Below are 23,477 nucleotides of genomic sequence, written 5' to 3'. Positions count from 1 at the left end.
CTAGTCCAATCACTGATCATATCCCGCCTCGACTACTGCAACTCGCTACTGGCTGGTCTCCCTGCTTCTGCGATTAAACCTTTGCAGCGCATCCAAAATGCAGCAGCGCGCCTCGTGTACAACCTGTCGAAGTTCTCCCATGTGACCCCCCTCTTCCGGGACCTCCACTGGCTCCCTGTAGTAGCTCGCATCAGATTCAAGATGATGGTACTGGCATACAAGGCAGTCGATGTAACTGCCCCTGCCTACCTCCAAGCATTGGTAAAGTCACACACCCCAGACTGATCCCTCCGCTCAACCACCTCAGCTGGACGTCTGGAACCGCCATCGCTAAGAGCTAGCAAAGGCCGTTCAGCAAAGTCACAACTTTTCCCTGTTTTGGGACCTCAGTGGTGGAACGAGTTCCCTGCCGATGTCAGGATCGCAGAGTCGCTCACCAGCTTCCGCAAAAGACTCAATACTCACCTGTTCAGAGTTCACCTCGACTCTGCACAGCTACCCAGCCCCTTCCGGCCACCATTGTACGTTGTACGTCCTGGCACTTAATGTACGCACTTATTGTACGCACTTAATCTACTTTGCACTTATTCATAGTACTTAATTGTGTAACATCTGCAGTAGCTGCTAGCATTGCTGTACACGGGGAATGGGTTGCCTAGCGATTGTTAGTACTTGCACTTGGCTTTGTTAGATTTCAGCTTATTTCTAAACTGTTCGGACAGACTCTGCGTTGTGTATTTTCAGTCGTAGTAGTAATTCTTGAAGTCGAAATCAAAGCAACTTGACAGGTTGGATTAGAGGGTTGAATAGATGGTTTATTTTCCAGGAATACAGCGAGATACAGACTTAGGTTAAATAATCTATAGTGGACCCGGTGGTCGATGACTTGTTCCTTGGCTGTCGAAACCCTCTACTCGTCGAACCAAAGGGTTGGGGCGAGTATTATACAAAAAGGGGATACCTTATCAGCCTTGATAAGGTATTTGGCCCTGGCTATGTCCCGGAGGACCAGGTCGGTTCAACCTTGTTGAGACATAACAATGGCAGAATGTTGGGGATAACACCTTGTATCAGTATGAGAGGCCCTGGCCTGTTCCTAGACTAGAAATGTGAACAACAGAGAGACACTAAAATACACCAACATTCTACATTCCTCCCTCTTGATCATACTAAACATAGTTTAAAGATCACCCAAAAAATGAGAATTCAGTGTATTTTCTGGTGACCCATTAATAATTAACTAAATCAATGAAAGAAAGCATAAAAGGCAATAGACAAGTAAATTCTAATCATTCACAAGTAAACCAGGTGTAGGCCACTATAATAAAGAAAATAACAAACTCATTAGGTTACTCATGATTAAAACATTTTTAAAGAATCAAGAAAGTCAACTGTCGAGACACCTCCCTCTGCTTGGCAGAACAACATCACAGACAATACTGCATGACTCAGGCCCCGTCCACACGAAGCCGAAACGGGCGAAACCGTTACGGTTTCGATCTATCCGGTTTCGAAGTATCTCCGTAAAGACGAAGCCAAGCGAAACCGGATGGATCTGTAGAAACGCTGTAGTGAACATTCCAGGCCCATAAGGGGCGCTGCTTCTGGTACACAAATCCAGAAGAAGAAGAGGCGAGCATGCGCATAAAGGCTGCCCCCCGAACCACTAACAACACAAACAAACAGCTCTTCTACGATGGCGAACTAGATTCTCAATAAATAATGGCTTAGCAACCCAACAAGGGACATGATATGCTGCAGAACGATTACAAGCTTGTAGTCCGCCATCATATTTTTGTTGTGATTTCTGAGACTCCGCGGGCTTAAGAGCCATTGGCTAGGAGGTCGAGGGGTGGGGCGATGACGTCATGGTTTGCGGTTTCAGTCGGTTTCAGGCGTCCACACGAAACCAAAACTAAACCGGATAGATTTGAAACCACCTCCGAGGGTGGTTTCAGAAGTTTGCGGTTTCGGTCAGCGGATTCGCCGGCTTCGTGTGGACGGAAGGCCGAACCGTACAAGACCTTTGCGGTTTCGCCATGAAATCGGCTTCGTGTGGACGGGGCCTCAGTTGGTTTTGAGTAGCAGTTGCAACAGAGTTATTTTCCAGTTGATGGCCACCGCAGGTGTGATGGGGGATGAGGATGAAAGTTCGTAGTAGGGCGTCAGGACAAACATAGACACAGTTCAGTTCAAGGACTCATCCCAAGGACTCAAGTGTCTGTGTCTCCTGGATCTCCCAGGTACGATGAAACATGCAACAAAGAAAAAGTGCAGTATCAGTCATGGGGGAGGCATTGTCACAGCCTCCAACAGTAATAATAATCAAAATGATTCGATAAACAATGAAATGATCATACAAAAATAAATCGCTTGATTCGAAAAATTGTTATATCAGTAATCAGTAATCAGTCATCATAGTTCTCAATAAACCTTGTGTGAATGAATGAATGATTGAACCTTTGTTCAAAAATAAAACAAAACAAACAAAATGTTCTAAAGCTGAGCAGTTGTGTCAAGAAGGAACAAACATGAATTCTCAATTAGATAAGCGACAAAGGTGACAAAAGTCCTAGCATCTTTCGAAGACTAACCTCGTGAAAATAATAAAGGAATGAAAATAACAAACACTCAAACACTATAAAAAATAATAAAGGAATGAAAATAACAAACACCAACATTCCACCTTCCACACATAGGCCACTATAATAAAGAAAATAACACTCATTAGGTTACTCATGATTAAAACATTTTTAAAGAATCAAGAAAGTCAACTGTCGAGACACCTCCCTCTGCTTGGCAGAACAACATCACAGACAATACTGCATGACTCAGTTGGTTTTGAGTAGCAGTTGCAACAGAGTTATTTTCCAGTTGATGGCCACCGCAGGTGTGATGGGGGATGAGGATTGAAGTTCGTAGTAGGGCGTCAGGACAAACACAGACACAGTTCAGTTCAAGGACTCATCCCAAGGACTCAAGTGTCCGTGTCTCCCGGATCTCCCAGGTACGATGAAACATGAAACAAAGAAAAAGTGCAGTATCAGTCATGGGGGAGGCATTGTCACAGCCTCCAACAGTAATAATAATCAAAATGATTCGATAAACAATGAAAAATGATCATACAAAAATAAATCGCTTGATTCGAAAAATTGTTATATCAGTAATCAGTAATCAGTCACAGTGTTTCCCCCAGTAAATGTCTTAGTCAAGGTGGTCAAGGAGCAGGGGGGGGGGGGGGTGTCTCCCTGGTTAAATTCAATTAAAAAGCTTGATGTCACGACCATTGTTGTGAACACCGATGCATTATTGATCTTTATTTTTACACCTGATGGAAGTATGTTTTCTTTCCCTACGAGAGTTTTCTGCTTTGTTAATGCATAATAATTTAAAAAAAAAAAAAATAGATAATTTTTTTTATTTATTTTATATACATTGGTAGTCAAGGCGGGGCCCTATTGTTGATAAGGCGGCCGCCTTAACAACACAGTGCTGGGGGAAACACTGAGTCATCATAGTTCTCAATAAACCTTGTGTGAATGAATGAATGATTGAACCTTTGTTCAAAAATAAAACAAAACAAACAATGTTCTAAAGCTGAGCAGTTGTGTCAAGAAGGAACAAACATGAATTCTCAATTAGATAAGCGACAAAGGTGACAAAAGTCCTAGCATCTTTCGAAGACTAACCTCTCGTGAAAATAATAAAGGAATGAAAATAACAAACACTCAAACACTATAAAAAATAATAAAGGAATGAAAACTAGAACTGCAAGCAGTTATGCAGGGGTCCAAGAAGTGTGCATTTCGCCGGCACAACGCGACAAGAAATGTGCATTTCGCCGGCACAACGCGAAGCAAGTATTCAAAACGCTACCGTGAACAACATGTGGATATAAAGGTTTTGACTGTGGGAGCTTCGGTGTGGGAGTTATAGCCTAAAACGTGTTTTCAGAACATTCCATTGGCCAAATAGGAGATAGACAATGTCGTCGTTTTTTGGCGCCGCCCTGTGGCGAAATTTCCCAAAGACAATTTTCCTTTGCCAAATAACTCCCGCCCATATTAATAATTCTTGGCCATATTTTCTATATAGACTCGGGTTTGCCCCTTGATGGTTTCCCTTGAGTTTGAAGAACATTCCTTTGGCCAATTAGAAGATATACAATTTCCTCGTTTATTGCGCCCCCTAATGGCGAAATTATCCGAAATGATATGCTGCAGAACGATTACAAGCTTGTAGTCCGCCATCATATTTTTGTTGTGATTTCTGAGACTCCGCGGGCTTAAGAGCCATTGGCTAGGAGGTCGAGGGGTGGGGCGATGACGTCATGGTTTGCGGTTTCAGTCGGTTTCAGGCGTCCACACGAAACCAAAACTAAACCGGATAGATTTGAAACCACCTCCGAGGGTGGTTTCAGAAGTTTGCGGTTTCGGTCAGCGGATTCGCCGGCTTCGTGTGGACGGAAGGCCGAACCGTACAAGACCTTTGCGGTTTCGCCATGAAATCGGCTTCGTGTGGACGGGGCCTCAGTTGGTTTTGAGTAGCAGTTGCAACAGAGTTATTTTCCAGTTGATGGCCACCGCAGGTGTGATGGGGGATGAGGATGAAAGTTCGTAGTAGGGCGTCAGGACAAACATAGACACAGTTCAGTTCAAGGACTCATCCCAAGGACTCAAGTGTCTGTGTCTCCTGGATCTCCCAGGTACGATGAAACATGCAACAAAGAAAAAGTGCAGTATCAGTCATGGGGGAGGCATTGTCACAGCCTCCAACAGTAATAATAATCAAAATGATTCGATAAACAATGAAATGATCATACAAAAATAAATCGCTTGATTCGAAAAATTGTTATATCAGTAATCAGTAATCAGTCATCATAGTTCTCAATAAACCTTGTGTGAATGAATGAATGATTGAACCTTTGTTCAAAAATAAAACAAAACAAACAAAATGTTCTAAAGCTGAGCAGTTGTGTCAAGAAGGAACAAACATGAATTCTCAATTAGATAAGCGACAAAGGTGACAAAAGTCCTAGCATCTTTCGAAGACTAACCTCTCGTGAAAATAATAAAGGAATGAAAATAACAAACACTCAAACACTATAAAAAATAATAAAGGAATGAAAATAACAAACACCAACATTCCACCTTCCACACATAGGCCACTATAATAAAGAAAATAACACTCATTAGGTTACTCATGATTAAAACATTTTTAAAGAATCAAGAAAGTCAACTGTCGAGACACCTCCCTCTGCTTGGCAGAACAACATCACAGACAATACTGCATGACTCAGTTGGTTTTGAGTAGCAGTTGCAACAGAGTTATTTTCCAGTTGATGGCCACCGCAGGTGTGATGGGGGATGAGGATTGAAGTTCGTAGTAGGGCGTCAGGACAAACACAGACACAGTTCAGTTCAAGGACTCATCCCAAGGACTCAAGTGTCCGTGTCTCCCGGATCTCCCAGGTACGATGAAACATGAAACAAAGAAAAAGTGCAGTATCAGTCATGGGGGAGGCATTGTCACAGCCTCCAACAGTAATAATAATCAAAATGATTCGATAAACAATGAAAAATTATCATACAAAAATAAATCGCTTGATTCGAAAAATTGTTATATCAGTAATCAGTAATCAGTCACAGTGTTTCCCCCAGTAAATGTCTTAGTCAAGGTGGTCAAGGAGCAGGGGGGGGGGGGGGGTGTCTCCCTGGTTAAATTCAATTAAAAAGCTTGATGTCACGACCATTGTTGTGAACACCGATGCATTATTGATCTTTATTTTTACACCTGATGGAAGTATGTTTTCTTTCCCTACGAGAGTTTTCTGCTTTGTTAATGCATAATAATTTAAAAAAAAAAAAAATAGATAATTTTTTTTATTTATTTTATATACATTGGTAGTCAAGGCGGGGCCCTATTGTTGATAAGGCGGCCGCCTTAACAACACAGTGCTGGGGGAAACACTGAGTCATCATAGTTCTCAATAAACCTTGTGTGAATGAATGAATGATTGAACCTTTGTTCAAAAATAAAACAAAACTAGAACTGCAAGCAGTTATGCAGGGGTCCAAGAAGCGTGCATTTCGCCGGCACAACGCGACAAGAAATGTGCATTTCGCCGGCACAACGCGAAGCATGTGTTCAAAACGCTACCCTGAACCTGTGGATACAAAGGATTTGACTGTGGTAGGAGTAGCGAAAAGTCAGTGTAGCGTTTTCGCGGCGAAATTTTGTAGAAGATATACAATTTCCTCGTTTATTGCGCCCCCTAATGGCGAATTTTTCCGAAATTTTTATCGAACGACATTATGGTTAGCACCAACATGTGTGTAAAATTTGGACTCGATCCGATGTCTCATTTTGGATTTCTTTAGATTTTTGATTTTCCACGTCTAATTTAGCTAACATACCAATATTCAAAACGCTACCGTTTCGTCGTCGAAGGTCTGATCAAAAAAGTGTTTCGTGCATTCTTTGCGTGTGCGTCTGAAGATATCGTGTGCAAAGTTTGGTGTCGATTGGTCAAGAAATGTGGGAAGAGTAGGGAAAAAACGGTTTTGCGTTTTTTGCGATTTTGCGAAAAAAAATTATAGACGCAAATGGGCGTGGCCTATGCCAAAAGATGCAGCAGACTCCAGTGAATCTGTGTGTACAAGGTTTTGAATGTGGGAGGTTCGGTGTGGGAGTTATAGCCTCAAACGCGTATTCCCTGGTATAGCGCCACCTAGTGGCCGGCGTGTCTGGATTTTGTCGTCTGCGTAGTCCGAAGGGATCTGGATCTAGTCATGCAATTGGCGTGTCGGCACCATTTACGGTCTGGGCTGTGGTACCACTTCTAGTTGGGAATAATAATAATAACTAGAACTGCAAGCAGTTATGCAGGGGTCCAAGAAGTGTGCATTTCGCCGGCACAACGCAACAAGAAATGTGCGTTTCGCCGGCACAACGCGAAGCATGTGTTCAAAACGCTACCCTGAACCTGTGGATAGAAAGGATTTGACTGTGGTAGGAGTAGCGAGAAGTCAGTGTAGTTTTTTTGCGGCGAAATTTTGTAGATGTACAATTTCCTCGTTTATTGCGCCCCCTAATGGCGAAATTTTCCGAATTTTTTATCGAACGACATTAACGTTAACACCAACATGTGTGTAAAATTTGGACTCGATCCGATGTCTAATTTTGGATTTCTTTGGATTTTTGATATTTCACGTCTAATTTAGCTAATAAACCAATATTGAAAACGCTACCGTTTCGTCGTCGAAGGTCGCATCAAAAAAGTGTTTCATGCATTCTTTGCGTGTGCGTCTGAAGATGTCGTGTGCAAAGTTTGGTGTCGATTGGTCAAGAAATGTGGGAGGAGTAGGGAAAAAACTGTTTTGCGGTTTTTGCGATTTTGCGAAAAAAAATTATAGACGCAAATGGGCGTGGCCTATGCCAAAAGATGCAGCAGACTCCAGTGAATCTGTTTGTACAAGGTTTTGAATGTGGGAGGTTCGGTGTGGGAGTTATAGCCCCAAACGCGTATTCTTTGGTATAGCGCCACCTAGGGGCCGGCGTGTCTGGATTTTGTTATCTGAGTAGCGGTGCCGATTCTGGATCAAGTCATGCAATTGGCGCGTGTGCACCATTTACGGTTTGGGCTGTAGTATCACTTTCACCGCGGGAAGTATAAAAATCCTTACAAAAACAATAGGGATCCAACCTGTTGGCTTGGACCCCTAACTAGAACTGCAAGCAGTTATGCAGGGGTCCAAGAAGTGTGCATTTCGCCGGCACAACGCGAAAAGAAATGTGCGTTTCGCCGGCAGAACGCGAAGCAAGTATTCAAATCGCTACCCTGAACCTGTGGATATAAAGGTTTTGACTGTGGGAGCTTCGGTGTGGGAGTTATAGCCTAAAACTCGTTTTCAGAACATTCCATTGGCCAAATAGGAGATAGACAATGTCGTCGTTTTTTGGCACCGCCCTGTGGCGACATTTTCCAAAGACAATTTTCCTTTGCCAAATAACTCCCGCCCACATTAATAATTCTTGGCCATATTTTCTATATAGACTCGGGTTTGCCCCTTGATGGTTCCCTTATAGTTTGAAGAACATTCCTCTGGCCAATTAGAAGATATACAATTTCCTCGTTTATTGCGCCCCCTAATGGCGAAAAATTCCGTTTTTTTTATTGAACGCCATTAAGGGTAACACCGACATGCGTCTAAAATTTGGGCTTGATCCGATGTCTATTTTTGGTATTTTTTGAATTTTTGCGTTTCGGCGTAAAACGTAGCTAATAAACCAATGTTCAAAATGCTACCGTTTCGTCGTCGAGGGTCGGATCAAAAAAGTGTTCAAGCATTCTTTGCGTGTGTGTCTGAAGATGCCGTGTGCAAAGTTTGGTGTCGATTGGTCAAGAAATGTGGGAGGAGTAGGGAAAAAACAGTTTTGCGGTTTTTGCGATTTTGCGAAAAAAAATTATAGACGCAAATGGGCGTGGCCTATGCCAAAAGATGCAGCAGACTCCAGTGCATATGTGCGTACAAGTTTTTGACTGTGGGAGGTTCGGTGTGGGAGTTATAGCCCCAAACGCGTATTCCTTGGTATAGCGCCACCTAGTGGCCGGCATGTCTGGATTTTGTCGTCTGCGTAGTCCCCACGGATCTGGATCTAGTCATGCAATTGGCGTGTCGGCACCATTTACGGTTTGGGCTGTGGGCACACTTTTAGGGAGGTAAGTATAACTAGAACTGCAAGCAGTTATGCAGGGGTCCAAGAAGTGTGCATTTCGCCGGCACAACGCGACAAGAAATGTGCGTTTCGCCGGCACAACGCGAAGCAAGTATTCAAAACGCTACCGTGAACAACATGTGGATATAAAGGTTTTGACTGTGGGAGCTTCGGTGTGGGAGTTATAGCCTAAAACTCGTTTTCAGAACATTCCATTGGCCAAATAGGAGATAGACAATGTCGTCGTTTTTTGGCGCCGCCCTGTGGCGACATTTTCCAAAGACAATTTTCCTTTGCCAAATAACTCCCGCCCACATGAATAATTCTTGGCCATATTTTCTATATAGACTCGGGTTTGCCCCTTGATGGTTCCCTTATAGTTTGAAGAACATTCCTCTGGCCAATTAGAAGATATACAATTTCCTCGTTTATTGCGCCCCCTAATGGCGAAAAATTCCGTTTTTTTTATTGAACGCCATTAAGGGTAACACCGACATGTGTCTAAAATTTGGGCTTGATCCGATGCCTAATTTTGGTATTTTTAGAATTTTTGCGTTTCGGCGTAAAACGTAGCTAATAAACCAATGTTCAAAACGCTACCGTTTCGTCGTCGAGAGTCGGATCAAAAAAGTGTTCGAGCTTTCTTTGCGTGTGCGTCTGAAGATGCCGTGTGCAAAGTTTGGTGTCGATTGGTCAAGAAATGTGGGAGGAGTAGGGAAAAAACAGTTTTGCGGTTTTCGCGATTTTGCGAAAAAAAATTATAGACGCAAATGGGCGTGGCCTATGCCAAAAGATGCAGCAGACTCCAGTGAATATGTGCGTACAAGTTTTTGACTGTGGGAGGTTCGGTGTGGGAGTTATAGCCCCAAACGCATCTTTCCTTGGTATAGCGCCACCTAGTGGCCGGCGTGTCTGAATTTGGTTATCTGAGTAGCGGTGCCGTACCTGGTTCTAGTCATGCAATTGGCGCGTGTGCACCATTTACGGTTTGGGCTGTGGTTCCATTTTCACGGGGAGGTAGTATAATAATAATAATAAAAATCCTTACAAAAACAATAGGGATCCAACCTGTTGGCTTGGACCCCTAATAATAATAAACACTACAAAAACAATAGGGATCCAACCTGTTGGCTTGGACCCCTAACAAACAATGTTCTAAAGCTGAGCAGTTGTGTCAAGAAGGAACAAACATGAATTCTCAATTAGATAAGCGACAAAGGTGACAAAAGTCCTAGCATCTTTCGAAGACTAACCTCTCGTGAAAATAATAAAGGAATGAAAATAACAAACACTCAAACACTATAAAAAATAATAAAGGAATGAAAACTAGAACTGCAAGCAGTTATGCAGGGGTCCAAGAAGTGTGCATTTCGCCGGCACAACGCGACAAGAAATGTGCATTTCGCCGGCACAACGCGAAGCAAGTATTCAAAACGCTACCGTGAACAACATGTGGATATAAAGGTTTTGACTGTGGGAGCTTCGGTGTGGGAGTTATAGCCTAAAACGTGTTTTCAGAACATTCCATTGGCCAAATAGGAGATAGACAATGTCGTCGTTTTTTGGCGCCGCCCTGTGGCGAAATTTCCCAAAGACAATTTTCCTTTGCCAAATAACTCCCGCCCATATTAATAATTCTTGGCCATATTTTCTATATAGACTCGGGTTTGCCCCTTGATGGTTTCCCTTGAGTTTGAAGAACATTCCTTTGGCCAATTAGAAGATATACAATTTCCTCGTTTATTGCGCCCCCTAATGGCGAAATTATCCGAAATTTTTATCGTACGACATTAAGGTTGGCACCAACATGTTTGTACAATTTGGACTCGTTCCGATGTCTAATTTTGGATTTCTTTGGATTTTTGATTTTCCACGTCTAATTTAGTTCACAAACCAATATTCAAAACGCTACCGTTTCGTCGTCGAAGGTCGGATCAAAAAACTGTCTCACGATTCCTTTGCGTGTGCGTCTGAAGATGTCGTGTGCAAAGTTTGGTGTCGATTGGTCAAGAAATGTGGGAGGAGTAGGGAAAAAACAGTTTTGCGGTTTTCGCGATTTTGCGAAAAAAAATTATAGACGCAAATGGGCGTGGCCTATGCCAAAAGATGCAGCAGACTCCAGTGAATCTGTGTGTACAAGGTTTTGAATGTGGGAGGTTCGGTGTGGGAGTTATAGCCCCAAACGCGTATTCCTTGGTATAGCGCCACCTAGTGTTCGGCGTGTCTGGATTTTGTCGTCTGCGTACACATCACAGACCTGGATCTAGTCATGCAATTGGCGTGTCGGCACCATTTACGGTTTGGGGTGTGGTACCACTTCTAGCTGGGAATAATAATAAAAAGAAAAATCCTTACAAAAACAATAGGGATCCAACCTGTTGGCTTGGACCCCTAACCAACCTGTTGGCTTGGACCCCTAATAACAAACACCAACATTCCACCTTCCACACATAGGCCACTATAATAAAGAAAACTAGAACTGCAAGCAGTTATGCAGGGGTCCAAGAAGTGTGCATTTCGCCGGCACAACGCGACAAGAAATGTGCATTTCGCCGGCACAACGCGAAGCATGTGTTCAAAACGCTACCCTGAACCTGTGGATACAAAGGATTTGACTGTGGTATGAGTAGCGAGAAGTCAGTGTGGCGTTTTCGCGGCGAAATTTTGTAGAAGATACACAATTTCCTCGTTTATTGCGCCCCCTAATGGCGAAATTTTCCGAAATTTTTATCAAACGACATTAAGGTTAGCACCAACATGTGTGTAAAATGTGGACTCGATCCGATGTTTAATTTTGGATTTCTTTGGATTTTTGATATTCCACGTCTAATTTAGCTAATAAACCAATATTCAAAACGCTACCGTTTCGTCGTCGAAGGTCTGATCAAAAACGTGTTATTATTTAAATTGTTGTGTGCGTCTGAAGATGTCGTGTGCAAAGTTTGGTGTCAATTGGTCAAGATATGTGGGAGGAGTAGCGAAAAAAACAGTTTTGCGTTTTTCGCGATTTTGCGAAAAAAAAATTATGGACGCAAATGGGCGTGGCCTAGGCCAAAAGATGCAGCAGACTCCAGTGAATATGTGCGTACAAGTTTTTGACTGTGGGAGGTTCGGTGTGGGAGTTATAGCCCCAAACGCGTTTTCCCTTGGTATAGCGCCACCTAGTGGCCGGCGTGTCTGGATTTTGTCATCTGCCTAGAACTCAGGGACCTGGATCTAGTCATGCAATTGGCGTGTCGTCACCATTTACGGTTTGGGCTGTGGGCCCACTTCTAGGGGGGAATAATAATAATAATAATAAAAAAAATCCTTACAAAAACAATAGGGATCCAACCTGTTGGCTTGGACCCCTAACTAGAACTGCAAGCAGTTATGCAGGGGTCCAAGAAGTGTGCATTTCGCCGGCACAACGCGACAAGAAATGTGCGTTTCGCCGGCACAACGCGAAGCATGTGTTCAAAACGCTACCCTGAACCTGTGGATACAAAGGATTTGACTGTGGTAGGAGTAGTGAGAAGTCAGTGTAGCGTTTTCGCGGTGAATTTTGTAGAAGATATACAATTTCCTCGTTTATTGCGCCCCCTAATGGCGAAATTTTCCGAAATTTTTATCGTACGACAATAAGGTTAGCACCAACCTTTGTGCACAATTTGGACTTGTTCCGATGTCTAATTTTGGATTTTTTTGGATTTTAGATTTTCCACGTCTAATTTAGCTCATAAACCAATATTCAAAACGCTACCGTTTCGTCGTCAAAGGTCGCATCAAAAAAGTGTTCCATGCATTCTTTGCGTGTGCGTCTGAAGATGTCGTGTGCAAAGTTTGGTGTCGATTGGTCAAGAAATGTGGGAGGAGTAGGGAAAAAACTGTTTTGCGGTTTTCGCGATTTAGCGAAAAATATTCATAGACGCAAATGGGCGTGGCCTAGGCCAAAAGATGCAGCAGACTCCAGTGCATCTGTGTGTACAAGTTTTTGGACTCTGGGAGGTTCGGTGTGGGAGTTATAGCCCCAAACGCGTATTCCTTGGTATAGCGCCACCTAGGGACCGGCGTATCTGGATTTTGTTATCTGAGTAGCGGTGCCGATTCTGGATCTAGTCATGCAATTGGCGCGTTTGCACCATTTACGGTTTGGGCTGTGGTTCCACTTTCACGGGGAGGTAGTATAAAAATCCTTACAAAAACAATAGGGATCCAACCTGTTGGCTTGGACCCCTCATGCAATTGGCGCGTGTGCACCATTTACGGTTTGGGCTGTGGTTCCACTTTCACGGGGAGGTAGTATAAAAATCCTTACAAAAACAATAGGGATCCAACCTGTTGGCTTGGACCCCTAATAACAAACTCATTGGGTTACTCATGATTAAAACATTTTTAAAGAATCAAGAAAGTCAACTGTCGAGACAGCTCCCTCTGCTTGGCAGAACAACATCACAGACAATACTGCATGACTCAGTTGGTTTTGAGTAGCAGTTGCAACAGAGTTATTTTCCAGTTGATGGCCACCGCAGGTGTGATGGGGGATGAGGATGAAAGTTCGTAGTAGGGCGTCAGGACAAACACAGACACAGTTCAGTTCAAGGACTCATCCCAAGGACTCAAGTGTCCGTGTCTCCTGGATCTCCCAGGTACGATGAAACATGAAACAAAGAAAAAGTGCAGTATCAGTCATGGGGGAGGCATTGTCACAGCCTCCAACAGTAATAATAATCAAAATGATTCGATAAACAATGAAAAATGATCATACAAAAATAAATCGCTTGATTCGAAAAATTGTTATATCAGTAATCAGTAATCAGTCATCATAGTTCTCAATAAACCTTGTGTGAATGAATGAATGATTGAACCTTTGTTCAAAACTAAAAAAAAAAAAAAAAAATGTTCTAAAGCTGAGCAGTTGTGTCAAGAAGGAACAAACATGAATTCTCAATTAGATAAGCGACAAAGGTGACAAAAGTCCTAGCATCTTTCGAAGACTAACCTCTCGTGAAAATAATAAAGGAATGAAAATAACAAACACTCAAACACTATAAAAAATAATAAAGGAATGAAAACAAGAAGTGTGCATTTCGCCGGCACAACGCGACAAGAAATGTGCGTTTCGCCGGCAGAACGCGAAGCATGTGTTCAAAACGCTACCCTGAACCTGTGGATACAAAGGATTTGACTGTGGTAGGAGTAGCGAGAAGTCAGTGTAGCGTTTTCGTGGCGAAATTTTGTAGAAGATATACAATTTCCTCGTTTATTGCGCCCCCTAATGGCGAAATTTTCCGAGATTTTTATCGAACGACATTAAGCTTAGCACCAACATGTCTGTAAAATTTGGACTCGTTCCGATGTCTAATTTAGGATTTCTTTGGATTTTTGATTTTCCACGTCTAATTTAGCTCATAAACCAATATTCAAAACGCTACCGTTTCGTCGTCGAGGGTCGGATCAAAAAAGTGTTCCATGCATTCTTTGCGTGTGCGTCTGAAGATGTCGTGTGCAAAGTTTGGTGTCGATTGGTCAAGAAATGTGGGAGGAGTAGCGAAAATGCAGTTTTGCGGTTTTCGCGATCTTGCGAAAAAAAATTATGGACGCAAATGGGCGTGGCCTATGCCAAAAGATGCAGCAGACTCCAGTGAAGATGTGGGTACAAGTTTTTGACTGTGGGAGGTTCGGTGTGGGAGTTATAGCCCCAAACGCGTATTCCTTGGTATAGCGCCACCTAGGGACCGGCGTATCTGGATTTTGTTATCTGAGTAGCGGTGCCGATTCTGGATCTAGTCATGCAATTGGCGCGTTTGCACCATTTACGGTTTGGGCTGTGGTTCCACTTTCACGGGGAGGTAGTATAAAAATCCTTACAAAAACAATAGGGATCCAACCTGTTGGCTTGGACCCCTCATGCAATTGGCGCGTGTGCACCATTTACGGTTTGGGCTGTGGTTCCACTTTCACGGGGAGGTAGTATAAAAATCCTTACAAAAACAATAGGGATCCAACCTGTTGGCTTGGACCCCTAATAACAAACTCATTGGGTTACTCATGATTAAAACATTTTTAAAGAATCAAGAAAGTCAACTGTCGAGACAGCTCCCTCTGCTTGGCAGAACAACATCACAGACAATACTGCATGACTCAGTTGGTTTTGAGTAGCAGTTGCAACAGAGTTATTTTCCAGTTGATGGCCACCGCAGGTGTGATGGGGGATGAGGATGAAAGTTCGTAGTAGGGCGTCAGGACAAACACAGACACAGTTCAGTTCAAGGACTCATCCCAAGGACTCAAGTGTCCGTGTCTCCTGGATCTCCCAGGTACGATGAAACATGAAACAAAGAAAAAGTGCAGTATCAGTCATGGGGGAGGCATTGTCACAGCCTCCAACAGTAATAATAATCAAAATTATTCGATAAACAATGAAAAATGATCATACAAAAATAAATCGCTTGATTCGAAAAATTGTTATATCAGTAATCAGTAATCAGTCATCATAGTTCTCAATAAACCTTGTGTGAATGAATGAATGATTGAACCTTTGTTCAAAACTAAAAAAAAAAAAAAAAAATGTTCTAAAGCTGAGCAGTTGTGTCAAGAAGGAACAAACATGAATTCTCAATTAGATAAGCGACAAAGGTGACAAAAGTCCTAGCATCTTTCGAAGACTAACCTCTCGTGAAAATAATAAAGGAATGAAAATAACAAACACTCAAACACTATAAAAAATAATAAAGGAATGAAAACAAGAAGTGTGCATTTCGCCGGCACAACGCGACAAGAAATGTGCGTTTCGCCGGCACAACGCGAAGCATGTGTTCAAAATGAAGAAGAAGAAGAATCCTTACAAAAACAATAGGGATCCAACCTGTTGGCTTCAACCTGTTGGCTTGGACCCCTAAAAATTCTTACAAAAACATTAGGGATCCAACCTGTTGGCTTGGACCCCTAATAAAAAAAATCCTTACAAAAACAATAGGGATCCAACCTGTTGGCTTGGACCCCTAATAATAATAGGAATAATAATCCTTACAAAAACAATAGGGATCCAACCTGTTGGCTTGGACCCCTAATAATGCTTACAAAAACAATAGGGTTCCAACCTGTTGGCTTGGACCCCTAATAATCCTTACAAAAACAATAGGGATCCAACCTGTTGGCTTGGACCCCTAATAAGAAAAATCCTTACAAAAACAATAGGGATCCAACCTGTTGGCTTGGACCCCTAATAACAAACACCAACATTCTACAGCTTTATGAACATCTTTACTGTACTGACAGCGATGTATTGTTTCACTTCTTATGACAAATGTACTTATTGTAAGTCGCTTTGGATAAAAGCGCCTGCTAAATGTCCTAAATGTAAAATGTAAATGTAATGTGCGTTGTTGACAAATTCTGGGAATTTGTCACCGCACCAAACCAAAAAATCTATTTTTATTTATTTAATCGCTATATAAAAGCACTCATAAAGTAGCATGCCACGTGCAAGTACCAGCGATTGTTAGTACTTGCACTTGGCTTTATGAACATCTTTACTGTACTGACAGCAATGTATTGTTTCACTTCTTATGACAAATGTAGGCCTACTTATTGTAAGTCGCTTTGGATAAAAGCGCCTGCTAAATGTCCTAAATGTAAAATGTAAATGTAATGTGCGTTGTTGACAAATTCTGGGACTGTTGCGATTGCTATGTGAAAAGTAACCGCACCAAACCAAAAAATCTATTTTTATTTATTTAACAGCTATATAAAAGCACTCATAAAGTAGCATGCCACGTGCAAGTACCAGCGATTGTTAGTACTTGCACTTGGCTTTATGAACATCTTTACTGTACTGACAGCGATGTATTGTTTCACTTCTTATGACAAATGTACTTATTGTAAGTCGCTTTGGATAAAAGCGCCTGCTAAATGTCCTAAATGTAAAATGTAAATGTAATGTGCGTTGTTGACAAATTCTGGGACTGTTGCGATTGCTGTGAAAAGTAACCGCACCAAACCAAAAAATCTATTTTTATTTATTTAACAGCTATATAAAAGCATTCATAAAGTAGCATGCCACGGGATCTTTAAGACCACAGGAAGTGACGTGTTGACTGCGAAGTGGTTTGGATGAGCGGTTCTCGAGAAAGCGGCGCGCAGTAATACCGACCCAATACCTTACGCGCATGTTTTGAACGGGCTCTGCGCTAGTTATATTAAACACAGAACCAAGACCTTAAGTCCAAACTTCCGCCGTGTGATGTCCATAAACCTGGTTACAGATGGACTGGAAATGTATCATTTATGTCTTAATATTAATGATGGTTCATTTGAACCGTTTCTGTAGGCGCTAAAGAGAGAGTGGAGGAGGAGGAGGACCAAGAGGAGATCCAGCGAGAGGCCTTTTCCCTTGGGCCAGACGCTGTGGGCACCCCCCAGCCTGTCAGAGCCCTCATCCAGGGAGAGAGGGGCTACTCCTCTGCAGTGAAGTACAAGATAACAGCCACTCCTGGGTACGTCTTTGCCTTAACTTTGCCAATTACGCAATCATTTGACGGTTTGTGGTAAGACATTTATTAGAATTATAGTTATATAGTCATAGCCTCCCTGTTGCTATTGTCGCCCTGGCTGCACCCATTCATACGTCAAACCGTAGCGTGCTTAAAAAGCGCGTCAGGATTCTCTTACTACATACAGTTAATTTAATCACACTATTAAAAAAAAAAAAAAAAACACAAACGCTCGATCAAAAGGCCCGGCCCGACCCGGCCCGAGAATAGTGGTGGGAAATATCGGCCTGACCCGGCCTGCGGGTCGGCTCGGGCAGAGTATCTAAACTCTAGTGCATGAAGTCCTCCGTAGGCGCTCACAGCTGGGTGAGTTTCACCACCTCCTCATCGTTTCAGCACACAATGAATCAATGATTTGGTTGTCCATGTTCTTTCTGCTTCTGTGCGTCCTCCTCCTCTCTGCCAGTGACATCGGGTCAAGCTCAACGCTGATTGGCTAGCTCAACGCTGATTTAGGTGTGTAAAACACCACGCCTAACGTGCTAAGCGTCACACGTCAAAAGTTCACGTTTTTGAACTCCGTGCGTTGGGCGCGTTATTTAGGTGTGTAAAACGCGTCTTACACGCCTAACGTGCTGCTTTAGCGTGTGTAACGCATCTACGTGCGTAAACCAATGGTTCCCTATGCAAAAATAATTTTCATCGCCTCTAACGCGTGTAACGCGGTCAGTGTGGCCGTACATTTTAGGGAGATAGACACTACATAACTGAGAAAGACCATCAAGACATCATCCTTAAACACTGTGGCATTATACTATACGTGTGTGAGAAGCCTTACCCTCACCCAGCAGTAGAAATTAAATAGATTGCTGCTCGAAAACAGAGCTTCATCATACACCGATGTGTTATACTATGTGTGTCCGTGAAGCCTAACCCGGACGCGGACATTAAATAATTCACATTCAGAGCTTCACCGTCCACACACACCGAGTTGTTATACTATGTGTGTCTGAGAAGAAGCCTAACCCTCAACTGGACGTGGACATTAAATAAATCACTGCTCAGACTCACTGAGCAGTGAGTCTGAGCAGTGATTTCACCTTCCACACATCGATGATTCACCTTCCACACATCGATGATTCACCTTCCACACATCGATGCGTTATATGTGTCCGAAAAACTTTCGGACGCTACAGTCAACCAAGGTTCCTCCCCTAAATCTGGCGATCCTAGTCAAATCAAATTAAGGGAGGGCAGGAAGGGGATGGCTTCATAGGTATCAGATCCATCAATGAGAGGGTGTTGTTAAAACTATCCGAGAATCTAAAAACTAAAAAAAAATGGGAGGATATTAGAACGCCTTAGCACCAGACTGCCTGGCGCTGTATGAGGCCCAGATGTGGTTTCTTTCTGCTTTCCGCCATTAACTTCTCACGTTTTCCACTATTCTGCAGCCAGATAATCTTTTAGATTCTGGCCACGGATCTCTTACAAGCCCTCCCCCAGCCTGTTGTTTTGGCTGTACTTCTGAGCCAGTCATTCAAATCGTTCCCATCTGCTCTGTCGGCAGGGGCGGTTAGAGCCAGCAGAGGGGGCGTTTCCGGGTCGACGGTCAGGAGGTGCGCTTCTTCACCCCCGTGAGACGTTCGGTGAGGATCGAGAGGGTCTCCCTGGGCTACCCGGCCTACCTCCGAGAGCAGGACCCGTGCGTGGCCTCCTACGACGACCTCCTGGCCGAGGACGAGCCGGAGGGGAGTGGGGAGCGGCAGGAGGCGAGCGGCGGAGCGTCTCACCAGTGCACCGCTACGCCCGTCTACGTTTACCGAGAGAACGAGGCCCTCCAGGACCAGGTGAAGGTGCAGTTGGTCTACGACGACGACGAGTGAGCTCGGCAGCATTCGAGTGAGGGTGGGGTTGAGTCGGCTTGATCCTTCACACGATCCTTCACAGAAACTCACACTCCTATCTATCCTTATGTCACAGGAGACATACAGGCCCTTGAAATTCTGCATTTTAACGAACTGAAAATTTTAAATATTTATATTTCTTGGTTTCTTGGTCTATATTTCTTGCTATTACATGGTTCTAGAAATAACTTTGTAACTTAAAAAAAATAATAATTATACTTGTGCTGGACATCGAATTCAAAAGCATGGGTTTTGTATGTGTGTGTATATGTATTTTTCATGAAAAGGTTGTAAAGGCTCAGATTTTTCGCACATGACCCTCCTAGATTGTATTGAATGAGATTTGGTAGTGACAAAGATAAATGTCTTATTTCGTGATGCATATTTCATACTGTGCATATTGTATTGTACGTCATTTCTCACTCACTTAAAAAATAAATTAAAACTTCTCAAGGGACATATTTCAGAGGTTTTCACACCTTGTGCACATTGAGTATCAGTGTACAGTTGTGCACACGTTAAACCAGACATCTCCACATACACTCTGGGAGACTTCGCCTAGATGGCAACATGGAACTGCATCCGGTCAACATTTTATCTTTAAGCTCTATCGAGGGCAAGTCTTGTAGCCCTGTTTTGTACAATTTGAAGTTTATTTAAGTCAGTCTTAGAGGCAGAGCCCCAAATCAAGTCAAGATGGCATAATACTAATGTTTGAACATCCTGTCTCCGTAGAGTAGCTGGTAAGCAGATGGCACATTTCCAGACCGTAGCAATGCTTCTACTCATCTTGGCAGCTATCTGCCTAACATGATCAGTCCAGGACAGTGTTAAAAATGGACAGTCCTAAAAGCTTTAACTTACTCTCCTGCTTGACTGGCTTGACTGACATCGTTCGAGAAATCTCCCGAACCTCCCGGTGGCCAGTCCGCCCCTGGCCTTGATCCAAAGACAGTTCTGACAGTTTGTGATATGTTTAAAACAAGTCTATATGCTGTAACCCACTTGACCACTGCATTCAGATCTTGTGACAGAGCGGACTTAAGTTTACAGCATGTAGATGCAGAATAGTACAGTGTAGAATCGTCAGCATATAGAACCATAGTGGATTTTTGAATAACGAGAACGAGATCATTTGTAAAAATTTAAAATAAAAGCGGACCCATTCAACTTCCTTGCGGCAAACCACAGTCAAGGTTAATGCTATCGGACAGAGTACCATTCAAGAGAACCCGCGTGGTTCTGAATGATAAGTAATTCTCAAATCAAGAGATTGCCATTGGTCCAAAACCATAGTGTGTACGTTTTTCAATCAACAACTTATGGTCAATAGGGTAAAATGCAGCGCCGAAGTCAAACATGACGGCACCAGATAACAAAGAATTGTCAATCCCCCTTAACCAATCATCAGTCATTTTTACCAAGGCTGTGCATGTGGAATGACTCTCTGTAGGCATGTTGTGCATTACTTATTCTTAGACATATACTCATGGATTTGGTTCTATACAATCCTTTCTAATATTTTACTCAGAGCAGGTAGGATTGTTATAGGTCTACAGTTCATTGTGCCATGTGGCCTTTGTGCCCTCCGAATAATCGCCAGACTGCAGGCCAAGTGGCCTTAGCCCTAAAATTCCTCATTTCCAGGCCTGGACATCACAAATGGGAACGTAAACTGGAAGCCTAATCTGTCCAGTAAACATCTGGGTAGACATCACCCACTGTATATCCTGACAAATTAGTTAGATCATCTGGACTTCGATCATCTATACTTATTTGTTTGTGTATCAAATTAATTTAAAGTTATTTTGAGACTGATATGTGATAATAAATCCTTGTTGTGGTAGAGTTATCATAGGCCGAAATCCTTCCTCCAATTCTTTTCACAAGTGGACATCCTCTGACAGACCGGACAATCGTTGAATACTGACGAATACTCCCACTCCCACATGGTTTGTATGTAGTGCTTATTATTAGCATATATTGAAGGTTGCTTCAATGACACCTGTTATGTATCATTGTGGTTTAAGCTGTGGTTTGACATGTAGTTAGGGTTATTTTTTTGATTCTCATCCATACAAGCAACCATTTCAACATGTTGCTAATTCCATTTACTGTCAACACACCAGCGAGGGACTGCCGTGGATGGGTGAGCTATTATTTAATTTGTCTGTTTTCTGCTTACAAAATGTCTATTTTGGATACCGGAATAAAGTAGCAATGTAATCAAGTGTGTAAGAGCATTTCAACATTATTAAGACATTAAAGATCCCATGGCATGAAAATTTCACTTTCTGAGGTTTTCTAACATTAATATGAGTTCCTCTAGCCAACCTATGCTCCCCCAGTAGCTAGACATTTCGTTGGGGGTAAATAGATCACTATAGGCATGAAAAACGAAGCTCAGACGCGCCATTTTGGAATTTTCCCCGTATGTTGTCATAAGGGGAGATGCCACCTCCCCTTTCTCTGCCTTGCCAGCCCAGAGAATTTGGCCCGCCAATGAGATATGACCGTGCAAGCACCACGTGTATGTGTGTGTGATTACACAACGCAACTGTTGTACACTTCTTTGTTATTTGGATAACCGTTCTGCTGTTGGTGTTATGGCACGTCAGACTCGTTTCTGGTATTTCCACAACGAGACTCGTAGTGGGGGTTATCTCAGGCCTGGTTCAGAAGGAATTGGGGAAAGGAACTTTGGCTTTGACTCCCTGAAGTACATGAACCATGACATGGAGGAGAAAGGGATTGTTGCCCGCAAATGTCTCCCGCTTGAGCCCCGCTTCCCGCTGCCGAGGGACCACCGCCTTGGCGCTGCCTGCTGCAGGAGGCGGTGGTGCCTAAAGCGCTGCCCGCTGCCGAGGTGGTGGTCCCTCCTCGGTAGCGAGGCTCCGGCGGAAGACAACCGCGGTCAACAATCACAGGCAACAATCCCTTTCTCCTCCATGTCATGGTTCAGTCTACTTCAGATTGATGTGGACCTGGGAGAACCAGAGACGTCGGAGTACCCGACGAAGTCGTTTGAGATTCATGATATCGTCTGGAGGCTCACACAGCTTTTTGCCGTGATGATATATATTATATGATATAGATATCTTTGTATAATATGATATTATTTAGATGTAGAGCTCCAGGACTCGCGCCGGAACACTGGGAATGTTCTAGAATATTTACAGAACACGGCCAAAGGCTGTGTGCGCCTCGCCATTGCGGTACATCCACTGTAAACAGAGTGCATGGTACCGGGGCCACAAGCTGCTCAGGGCCACACCCCCACCCTCCTCCTTGACCCGCCTCTCTCCTCCTCATTTACATTAAAGCTACAGACACAGAAACGGCGCTTTCGGGAAAGCTCAATGTGCGACTGGCTCGTAGCGGCTGTAATTCTGCACCACGGCTGAATTTCGGGGACGTCTTCAAATACTGTGTTTGGGGCCCACTAATATCTATATTAAAGCATCCATAAAGTAGCAATGTCATGGAACCTAATTGACCAACGTGGTACAAATACAAAGAAAGTAAATCTCTTTACGGGTGCAGCCATTTTTGTTGTTGAGTCGTATGGTCAGCCTCACTGAACTCGGTATACTCTCAGAATTCCGAGTGGGAACCACCAAAAGAGGGCGTACCTCTGTGAAATACCCCAAGAAAGCTGGGAGATTTCCCAACATGCAACTTTTGCGGGTGGTGTACAGGCATCTGGAACACACCATATTTACAGGCACTTCGTCGTCACGAAAGATTTGAAACCTGTGTCCGAAGCAGAGTGGAATGTTGAAGTAGTGCTTTTAGGAGAATGTTAAAAATTTCGCTTTTGTTTTCTCTGCGGTCTTATTTCTGTAACAGTTATAACATGGCATATATGTACACAATTATATGACCGTGTTTAAAGCAAAAAAATAAAAATGAATATATATAAATGGTTTTGGCTTCACTGGCCCTTTAAGTACTTCTTGTATTTTTCCCTATCCTCACCTTTCTTTCTATAGTAATTACTTATTGCCAGAAAGAACGTCAGACGTGACAAATGTTGGTTATGTGAAAACCAAAGAAAGGCTGATTCACAGTTTCATAGGAAGCCAAGCTTTCGATATGGGTGCAATGCCAGGTTTAGCAACAATTAATGCACAAATATCTATATTTAAATTTAGAATAAGTCTATTTTGGTGAACCCACACGTCTCCTCACTCCTCACTGAAACTGATGGACTTTGAGTTGGGCTTCATATAACAACATGGGGTCAAAGTTTTAACTTTAGTTTTAGTGTTCAATAACAAAACTCCACCCATATTATATTATACAAACACATTTTTATTTTAGTTAATTATTACAGTAGTGCACACAGATGTTTTAATGTTGTTCATCTCAATTGCTA

The 23,477-nt window shown here is 42.9% G+C and overlaps 1 long non-coding RNA gene across 1 annotated transcript; it reads left to right on the top strand.

The window, feature by feature from the left end:
- The first annotated feature begins 16,954 nt into the window (after positions 1 to 16,954).
- On the top strand, positions 16,955 to 19,556 carry LOC115546079 (uncharacterized). The gene is made up of 2 exons (XR_003977189.1): positions 16,955 to 17,195; positions 18,763 to 19,556. It is a non-coding gene; the product is annotated as an uncharacterized LOC115546079 (long non-coding RNA).
- Positions 19,557 to 23,477: the final 3,921 nt, after the last annotated feature.

Source organism: Gadus morhua, chromosome 6, assembly GCF_902167405.1.
Source record: "Gadus morhua chromosome 6, gadMor3.0, whole genome shotgun sequence".
NCBI classification, from domain to species: domain Eukaryota; kingdom Metazoa; phylum Chordata; class Actinopteri; order Gadiformes; family Gadidae; genus Gadus; species Gadus morhua.
Note: the sequence above shows the minus strand (reverse complement) of the source record. Positions and strands in the feature narration are given on the sequence as shown.